Below are 9,847 nucleotides of genomic sequence, written 5' to 3' on the forward strand. Positions count from 1 at the left end.
AACAGGCACCGCTCCATTTCTCGCAAACAGACTCCACGTGGCATGTCCCGCTGATGGCCATAATTCCACTCCACTACTCTCCACAACTAATTTCTCCTGACCTCGCGTGGCCCACGACGAGGTGGTTACAAACAATCGCTATCAATCCGTTGCTCCCCCTGCCTATAAAAAGGGATCCAGATACGTTATCTATAAGCTCTATTTTTTATCCAAAACTCTGCTAAAATTTTTGTTCAAGCACTCCATTTTGTTTGAGGCAGAGAACTGACTTGAGCATCGGAGGGTCTTGCCGGAGCAACCCCACCTCCGGTTTAGACTTCTTTTGCAGGTCCCGACGGCGACCGCGACTCCCTCAACTCCAGCTTCTCCGACGCAAGCAGATTTTTACACCAATAGGATTGGCATTAGAAGAAGGCTGCCGTGTCTTCGCAGTACCCTTGTTCTTAAAGGAGCGCTCAACGAGACCGCCTCTGGTCATCTTCTCCGACACCTACTCCTCCTTCCCCCCACTGGATCCTCGCCCGATGCCTTCTCGCGAAGCATCCACACGGTGACTCGTGGCCTCTGTGGCCAGATCTCAGGCTCTGGCCTCGCCTCCAGTTTCCCAAGCCCCGCATCCTCCAACAGCGGTGGCCGACAGGGAGCGGTCGGACAATCGGCCTTCGACGGATTTCGCCAACACCATCTCAGGAGGATCTCGGCAGGAAGCAACCAACGTGCTGGCCGTACCCCCCAAGCGATAAAGGATTAAGGAGCCCATAACTTTTACTGAAGAAGACGCTCAGGGAGTCCAATTCCCTCATAACGATGCGGTTGTGGTTTCCTTGAATATAGCGGACTACGACGTCCGCCGCATTCTTGTCGACAATGAAAGTTTGGCCGACATTTTGTTCTACGATACCTTTTTGAGAATGTCCATCCTTGACGGCCATTTGAGGCCGATTACCTCCCCTCTAGTAGGGTTTACTGGAGATGCTATCCCGATGGAGGGAATGGTGACTCTGACTGTAGCTGCGGGTCGATATCCAAGACAATCCAGAGCTCTGGTAAATTTTCTGGTGGTAAAGGCGCCGTCAACCTACAACAGAATCCTCGGACGACCTAGCCTCAATGCTCTCCAAGCCGTCGTGTCAACCTACCATTTGAAGCTGAAATTCCCTACCAACCAGGGGATCAGAGAGGTCCGAGGAGACCAAGCCCTGGCCAGACACTGCTACAACATAGCCTTGCAAAGAAGCGACCAATCCGACCTCTGTCCAGTTGATGGGCTGGATGCTCGCGACGACCTCACTGAAGAGAGGGGCGATCCAATTGAAGATTTGGTATCGATCCCTCTGAACGACGGGAATGCGAAACATGTGGCGATGATCGGCTCCAATCTGGGGGAAGAAGTGTGGATGCGTCTCATCGATTTTCTGCGAAAGAATGCGGACGTCTTCGCTTAAGTTTCGACGGACATGCCGGGGATCGACACGAAAGTCATGGAGCACCGCTTGGCCGTTGATCCCAAGCATCGACCAACGAAAGAAAAAATCCGAAGTCATACACCAGAGAGGCAGAAGGCGATAGCCGAGGAAGTGGACAAACTCCTTAAGGCCGGATTCATTAGGGAAGTCAACTATCCTGATTGGATTTTCAATGTTGTCCTAGTCAAAAAAGCAAACGGCAAGTGGAGGATGTGCATAGACTTCAAAAAGCTGAATAAGGCCTGCCCCAAGGACAGCTACTCCCTGCCCAGAATTGATCAACTGGTGGATGCGACCTCGGGCCATGAGCTCCTCACCTTCATGGATACATTCTCCGGCTATAATCAAATCAGGATGGCACCGGAAGACGAAGAAAAGACTGCTTTCATTACCAACCGTGGCCTTTACTGTTACAGGGTCATGCCTTTCGGCCTAAAAAATGCAGGTGCAACTTACCAGCGGTTGGTGAACAAAATCTTCAAGGAGCAGATCGGCCGCAACCTGGAGGTCTACGTGGACGATATGCTCGTAAAAAGTAAATCCTCCATGAACCACGTCGCCGACCTCGAAGAGACCTTCAGCACCCTTCGAAAATATAAAATGAAGCTGAACCCAACTAAATGCGCTTTCGGAGTGACCTCAGGAAAGTTTCTGGGCTTTATGGTATCGGGGTGCAGAATTGAGGCCAATCCGGAGAAAATTCGTGCCATCCAGGGTGCTTACCCCAAGGTCGGTAAAAGAGGTTCAGTGCCTTACAGGGAGAGTAGCAGCCCTGAATCGCTTTGTCGCGAGGTCAGCCGAACGGTGCTTACCCTTTTTTCAAACTCTCAAGCAGTCGAAGAACTTCTGTTGGACCTCTGAGTGCCAGCAGGCGTTCGAAGAACTAAGGAGCTGCCTCGGCTCATCCCAGCTGTTGGCAAAGCCAGAGCCTGGAGAGGAACTATTTTTGTACCTGGCAGTCTCTCCCATGGCCCTTGCGGCAGTCCTTGTCAAAGAAGAAGTAAAAGTCCAACGACCGATCTACTACGTCAGTCGTGCGTTGAGAGACGCCGAGACCAGGTATACCAAATTAGAAAAACTGACTTACGCCTTGTTGATTGCAGCCAGGAGGCTCCGACCCTACTTTCAAGGGCACACCGTAACGCTGCTCACCGACCAACCGATCAAAGCGATTCTGCACCGGGCAGATGCCTTCGGGAGGATGGCAAAATGAGTGATCGAGCTCACAGAATTCGACATCAACTATCAACCCAAGCCAGCAGTGAAGGCCCAGATATTGACAGATTTCATAGTGGAGTGTACCATCCTAGAGGAGGCCGAACCTGAACAATGCGAAATTGACGGCCTGAAATCCTGACCGAACTCCCCAAAAGAAGAGGCAGACCCCTCTGGTTGCCTTTGGGCCCTCTACGTGGATGGGTCTTCTAATATGTCAGACGCAGGCGTGGGCCTGATCTTGATCAGTCCAGAGGGAGTCATCGCGAAGTACGCTCTACGCTTCAAGTTCTCCACGACAAACAATGGAGCAGAATATTAAGCTCTGATCGCAGGACTGAGGATTGCCAAAGAGCTGGAGATAGATCGGCTCCAGGTCCACAGTGACTCTCAACTAGTAGTGGGACAAGTCAATGAAAGCTACGAAGCACGGGAGGACAGCATGGCTAAATACCTTGAAAAGGTAAAGGAGCTCGTCCCTGCCTTCAGCAGCTTCAACATCAGACAGATTCTGAGGTTGGAAAATATCAGGGCCGACCTTTTCTCCAAGCTGGCAATGCTGGCTCCGGCCGAATTGCCCAAGGGTGTTCTCTTTGAAGTTCTAAAGTACCTGAGTATGGAAGAATTGTGGCCCGTGATAGAAATTGACCATGAGCCCAGCTGGATCGACTCACTGATAACTTATCTCAGAGATGGGGTTCTCCCCCAGGATGCAAAAGAAGCTCGAAAGCTCAGAAATCAAGCCTCCTGATACATCCTTTATGAAAGAAAGTTGTACAAGAGATCATACTCTTTGCCCCTTTTGAAATATCTCCGGCCTTCGGAAGCTGACTACGCCTTGTGGGAGGTGCATGAAGGAATCTGTGGAAACCATTTGGGGGCTAGATCTTTATCCCACAAGTTGCTCCGCCAAGGATATTACTGGCCGATAATGCATCACGACTCGATTAAATATGTCAGAAGGTGTGATCAATGCCAGAGATATGCCAATATCCAGAGACAGCCCGCCACCGAGCTTACACCCTTGAGTGCCCCATGGCCTTTCACGCAATGCAGGATGGACATCCTTGGACCCTTTTCCATGGCGTCGGGGCAGAGGAAGTTCCTCCTTGTAGCGATCGACTACTTCACCAAATGGGTTGAAGTCGAACCACTAGCAAAAATCACAGAAGCAAAAGTGCAAGACTTTGTTTGGAAGTCAATCATATGTAGGTTCGGTCTGCCCAAGACCCTAATCACTGATAATGGGCGGCAATTCGCAGGAGCAAGATTCACCAAATTTTGTGAAGATCTAAACATCTCCCACAACTTCACATCTATAGCCCATCCTCAGGCAAACGGCGAAGCTGAGGTGACTAACAGAACCCTTCTGCAGGGGATCAAGATAAGGCTTGAAAAGGTGAAGGGAACCTGGGCGGACGAACTTTATCATGTGTTGTGGGCGTATTGAACTACCCAAAGACTGCCCACAGGGGAGACCCCCTTTGCTTTAGCCTTCGGAACGGAGGCCATCATCCCAATTGAGCTTAAACTCCCATCGGCACGAGTCGTGGCATTCGACGAACATCAAAATTTGCAAGGTCTTAAAGCCAACCTCGACTTGCTGGAAGAAAGGCGAGAGGTAGCTCAAGTTCGAATGGCAGCCTACAGACAGAAAGTCGCTCGCTATTACAACTCCCGGGTCAAGAACAAAGTCTTTAGAGCAAGAGATCTAGTGCTCCGACGGACCGTTGTCTCGCAACCTCAGGATCGAGGGAAACTCGCCCCAAACTGGGAAGGCCCGTATGAGGTCAAAGAAGTAGTCCGGTCCGAAACTTATTATCTCAAGGAGCTCGGAGGAGCGGACCTCCCGCGACCATGGAGCTCGAAAAACTTATGAATGTATTACCAATAACTTTATTTTAAATAAAAGTTGTTGTTGCTCCTAGATTGATTTTGATGATTACAAAGCAGATTGAAGGGATACAATATTTTAAAATGAAAAAGTCCTTATGCTCTTCAAGGGCAAAATCATAATTTCACTAAAATCCTGATTTGATAGTACCATTTGGTAGAACAAATGATTTGAAATCTATTGGTGAAAATTTCATTGTATTTGGACTTATATTTTTGAAGTTATGAAGGTTTGAAGTGCATGAGTCGACTCATGAGTCAACTCATGGCACTGTGAGCTGATTGGCACGCAAAAATTCTCCTTGGCACGCTAGTTTTCTGGCTTGGCACGACCTGTGAGTCACTCATGAGTCGACCCACAAGGCATGAGTCGACTCATGAGTCGACCCCTGCTAATTTGAGCCAAGAAATTCCAGAAAAGCATTCTCTGGTTTTTGCAACAGAGGTCGACTCATGAGTCGACCCCTGAAGCATGAGTCGACTCATGAGTCGACCCCTGCGACGGGAAATGTCAGCAACGGCTATTTTTTTGCCCGTTTTAATTGCCATTTATGCTTCCTAAAAATCCTCTAACGGCTCTTTATCTGCCTAAATTGTTTTCTCTTGCTTCTAATGCTACAAAATGCTTAAATGATGAAAGAAATTGCAGATTAAATAGCGGATCAAACGTGAAATCAAATGCAAAGAGAAAGAGAGGAAAAAGAGAAGAACAGAAGAGAGGATCCGAAATTTGCAAGAAAAAGCCTGAGATCAACGAAATATCCATAGAGAAAAAGAGAGAGGATCCACAATATACCAGAGAGATTGTGAAAGAGAAAAGGAAGATCTTTCAAGGAGAGAATTCTTCACGCCTATCGTTTCAACCTTGATCTAGAGATCGTTCAAAGCTTTCAAGAGATCTTCAATCAACAATCAACCTCTTCTCAAGCGTTCAACCGTTCATTCATCTTGAGAAAATCTGAAAAAGGGGTTCTTCATTTGAGTAAAGCTTTTATTGTTATATTTGCTCATTTAAGGAGCTGTTATTGTATTCATCTGTGCTCTAAATATTCTTACTCTTTGTGAGTTTTTGCTCTTGTTTTTGGAGGATTTTCAAAACAAGGAAAGGTTGATCCGAACCTGAAATCGGAGTGTTTTGGGTTTGCTTGTACCCGGGAAACAAGTGTTCTAGCTTGGGATAGCTAGGGTCGGAGTTTCCGACGTCTTGATTCTAGCTTGGGATAGCTAGTTCGAGTTTCCGACGTTTTGTATTCGGGTTGAATACAAAGGATAGTGGATTGAAATTCCCAAGTGGGATCTTGGGGAGTGGATGTAGGTGCAAGGTTAGCACCGAACCACTATAAATCCTTGTGTTTGTGGTGTGCTTTATCGCTTTATCTTATTTCTTTATTATATCCTTGCAATACTACTTTAGGTAATTAATATTGATTTAAAGCCATTGTTTTGTTCTTCATAAGTTATTTGTTGGGCTTAAAATTTTTAGAAACCCAATTCACCCCCCCTCTTGGGTTGCATAGCTGGGCAACAAGTGGTATCAGAGCCAGTGCTCTAGCCCTTCTTTGATCTAACAATCAAAGAGCCAAAGATCTATGGCAACCCATGTTGGAACTTCTCTAGCTGAGGGGCAATCAACAAACCGACCTCCACTTTTCAATGGGTCTAATTACACCTATTGGAAAGCTCGGATAAAGATTTTCATACAAGCACTCGACTATGATATGTGGAGTATCATAGTGAATGGTCCTCACACACCCACCAAGATTATAGATGGTGAGGAGTCAACCAAACCTGAGAAAGAATGGGATGAGGTTGACAAGAAATTGGCACAATTAAATGCCAAAGCTATGAATGTTCTTTATTGTGCACTAGATGCTAGTGAATTTAATCGCATTTCTACTTGTGCATCTGCTAAAGAAATATGGAATAGGTTAGAAGTCACCCATGAGGGAACAAATCAAGTAAAAGAGTCTAAAATAAACATGCTTGTACATAAATATGAATTGTTCAAAATAGAGCATGATGAGTCCATAACTGCTATGTTTACTCGTTTTACTGATATAATCAATGGTTTAAAGAGTCTTGGCAAATCTTATACTAACAGTGAACTTGTAAGGAAGATTCTCAGGTCACTGCCAAGAACTTGGGAAGCCAAGGTGACTGCCATCCAAGAAGCAAAGGACTTGAACACTCTACCTCTAGAAGAGCTTCTTGGATCCTTGATGACTCATGAACTTAGCATGATGCAACATCAAGAGGATGAAATCAAAAAGAAAAGAACCATTGCCCTCAAATCCACAACTTCACCTGATTATGAAACAGATGACTCTGAAGATGAAGATCAGGATGAGGAGATGGCTCTCATCACCCGGAAATTCAAGAAGTTTCTAAGAAAAAGGAAACAGGGGATGAGAAAGAAATTACAAAAGGGGATCAAAGCATAGAAAAGGAGAAAGATCAAACCCCTATATGCTACGAGTGCAAGAAGCCAGGACATTTCAGATCCGAATGTCCTCAATTGAAGAAAGGTCCAAAGAAATTCAAAAAGAAGGCAATGATGGCGACCTGGAGTGCGAGTGATGACTCAAGCTCCGACGAGGAAACCTCAACCGAACAAGCCAATCTGTGCCTGATGGCACATGAAAATGAGGTAACTTCTGAATCCACTAGTGAATTTACTTTTGAAGAATTGCATGAAGCTTTCTATGATTCAATTGATGAATTAAAGAAACTAGGGAAGAAAAACAAAGAGCTGAAATTGGAAAATCAGTCCTTAGTGAAACAAGCTGAAATTCTTTCAATTGAAAAATTCACATTGATTCAAGAAAATCAAAACTTTAAGGATGAAATTAACAGGCTGAAATCTATAGTAGATAAGTTCACCTTAAGTTCAAACAAGCTAAATATGATCCTTGATAATCAGAAAGCTATATATGATAAGGCTGGACTTGGTTATAAACCCCTGAAGAAACAAAAATTTTTGAAGGATATTTATGCAAATTATTCAAGCAAAAAGCCTACAAATATTACTTGTTTTAAATGTGGAAGAATAGGACATAAATCATACACATGTCTTATTAACAAATATGCAAACACAAAGAAAATATGGGTTCTAAAAGGAACCATTCTGACTAACCTGAAAGGACCCAAGAAAGCTTGGGTACCTAAGACAGAAACTTGATCTGTGCTTGCAGGTGTGTCTAGCATCCTAAGAAGGAAACATGAAATGGTATCTTGACAGCGGATGCTCGAGACACATGACTGGTGATGAATCACAATTCATCACGCTTGATGCTAAGGATGGAGGGATGGTCACCTTTGGAGATAATGACAAAGGAAAGATCATCGGGATAGGTAACATTGGTATCACTCCCTCCAAATACATTGAGAATGTTTTACTTGTTAAAGGTTTAAAGCATAACTTACTTAGCATTAGTCAATTCTGTGATAAAGGGTATAAAGTAAGTTTTGAATCATCTGTATGCATTGTGACGAGTCCTATTAACGATGGCATTAAATTTATAGGACATAGGCATGGCAATGTTTATATGGTAGACTTGAATGATTTAACTAAATTAGACATGCAATGCCTAGTTTCCTTAAATGCTAAAATAAATGAGACTAGTTGGCTGTGGCATTGTAGACTTGCACATATTAGCATGCATTCTCTTTCAAAATTAATCAAAAAGGATTTAGTTCTCGGTTTGCCAAAATTGAATTTTGAAAAGGATAGAATTTGTGATGCATGCCAATTAGGTAAACAAACTAGAGTATCATTTAAATCCAAAAATACTATTTCAACTTCTAGACCTTTAGAGCTCTTACATATGGATTTATTTGGACCAACTAAAACCACTAGTCTAGGAGGAAAACGATATGGATTTGTAATAATTGATGATTACTCTCGTTTTACTTGGATTTTCTTTTTAGCTCACAAAAATGAAACTTTTCAAATTTTCACGAAATTTCATCGAAAAGTCACTAATGAAAAAGGGTTTTCAATTCAAAATATTAGAAGTGATCATGGAACGGAATTTGAAAATCATGACTTTGAAAATTTTTGTGATGAAAATGGAATTGGCCACAACTTCTCTGCTCCTAGGACACCCCAACAGAATGGGGTAGTTGAAAGGAAAAATAGAACCTTAGAAGAAATGGCCCGTACCATGCTCTGTGAAAGCAACCTTCCAAAATATTTTTGGGCGGAAGCTATTAACACAGCATGTTACATTTTAAATCGTGCTTTAATAAGACAATTTTTAAAGAAAACCCCCTATGAACTTTGGAAAGGAAGAAAACCAAATATTGCCTATTTTCATATTTTTGGTTGCCGATGTTTTGTATTAAATAATGGCAAAGAAAAACTTGGTAAATTTGATGCAAAATCAGATGAAGCAATCCTTCTAGGTTACTCCTCCACTAGTAAAGCATTTAGAGTGTTCAACAAAAGAACCTTAGTAGTTGAGGAGTCCATACATGTTGTCTTTGATGAATCTAACGATCCTCCTTCAAGGAAGAATGAGGGTGTTGATGATGCAGATCCACTAATAGAAGGTATGAAGGAGATCACTCTGAAAGATTCAGCAACTCCAGAAGACAAGGATCAAGAAGATGAACAAAATGAGAAAGGTGAAGAAATTCAAGAACAACCTCAAGGTACAAATGACTTACCCAAGGAATGGAGGTATGTTCACAACCACCCTAAGAAATTAATTATCGGTGATCCTATGCATGGGGTAAAAACACGTTCTTCACTTAGAGATGTACTTAATCATTGTGCTTTTGTATCTCAACTTGAACCTAAAACTTTTGAAGAAGCTGAAAATGATCATAACTGGATTAATGCTATGCAAGAAGAACTCAGTCAATTTGAAAGAAATAATGTTTGGACCTTAGTGAAAAGACCTAAAGATTATTCAATAATTGGCACAAAATGGGTCTTTAGAAACAAGTTAGATGAGCATGGAAATGTAATTAGAAATAAAGCAAGACTGGTTGCTAAGGGATATAATCAAGAAGAAGGAATTGATTTTGATGAAACCTTTGCACCTGTTGCTAGATTAGAAGCCATTAGACTTCTACTTGCTTATGCTTGCTTTATGAAATTCAAACTATTTCAAATGGATGTTAAAAGTGCATTTTTAAATAGATATATTTCTGAAGAAGTATATGTAGAACAACCCCCAAGATTTGAAAATCATGCTTTTCCCAATCATGTCTTTAGATTAAATAAAGCTTTATATGGTCTAAAACAAGCACCTAGAGCATGGTATGAA

This window comes from Elaeis guineensis, chromosome 6, assembly GCF_000442705.2.
Source record: "Elaeis guineensis isolate ETL-2024a chromosome 6, EG11, whole genome shotgun sequence".
Taxonomy (NCBI): Eukaryota; Viridiplantae; Streptophyta; class Magnoliopsida; order Arecales; family Arecaceae; genus Elaeis; species Elaeis guineensis.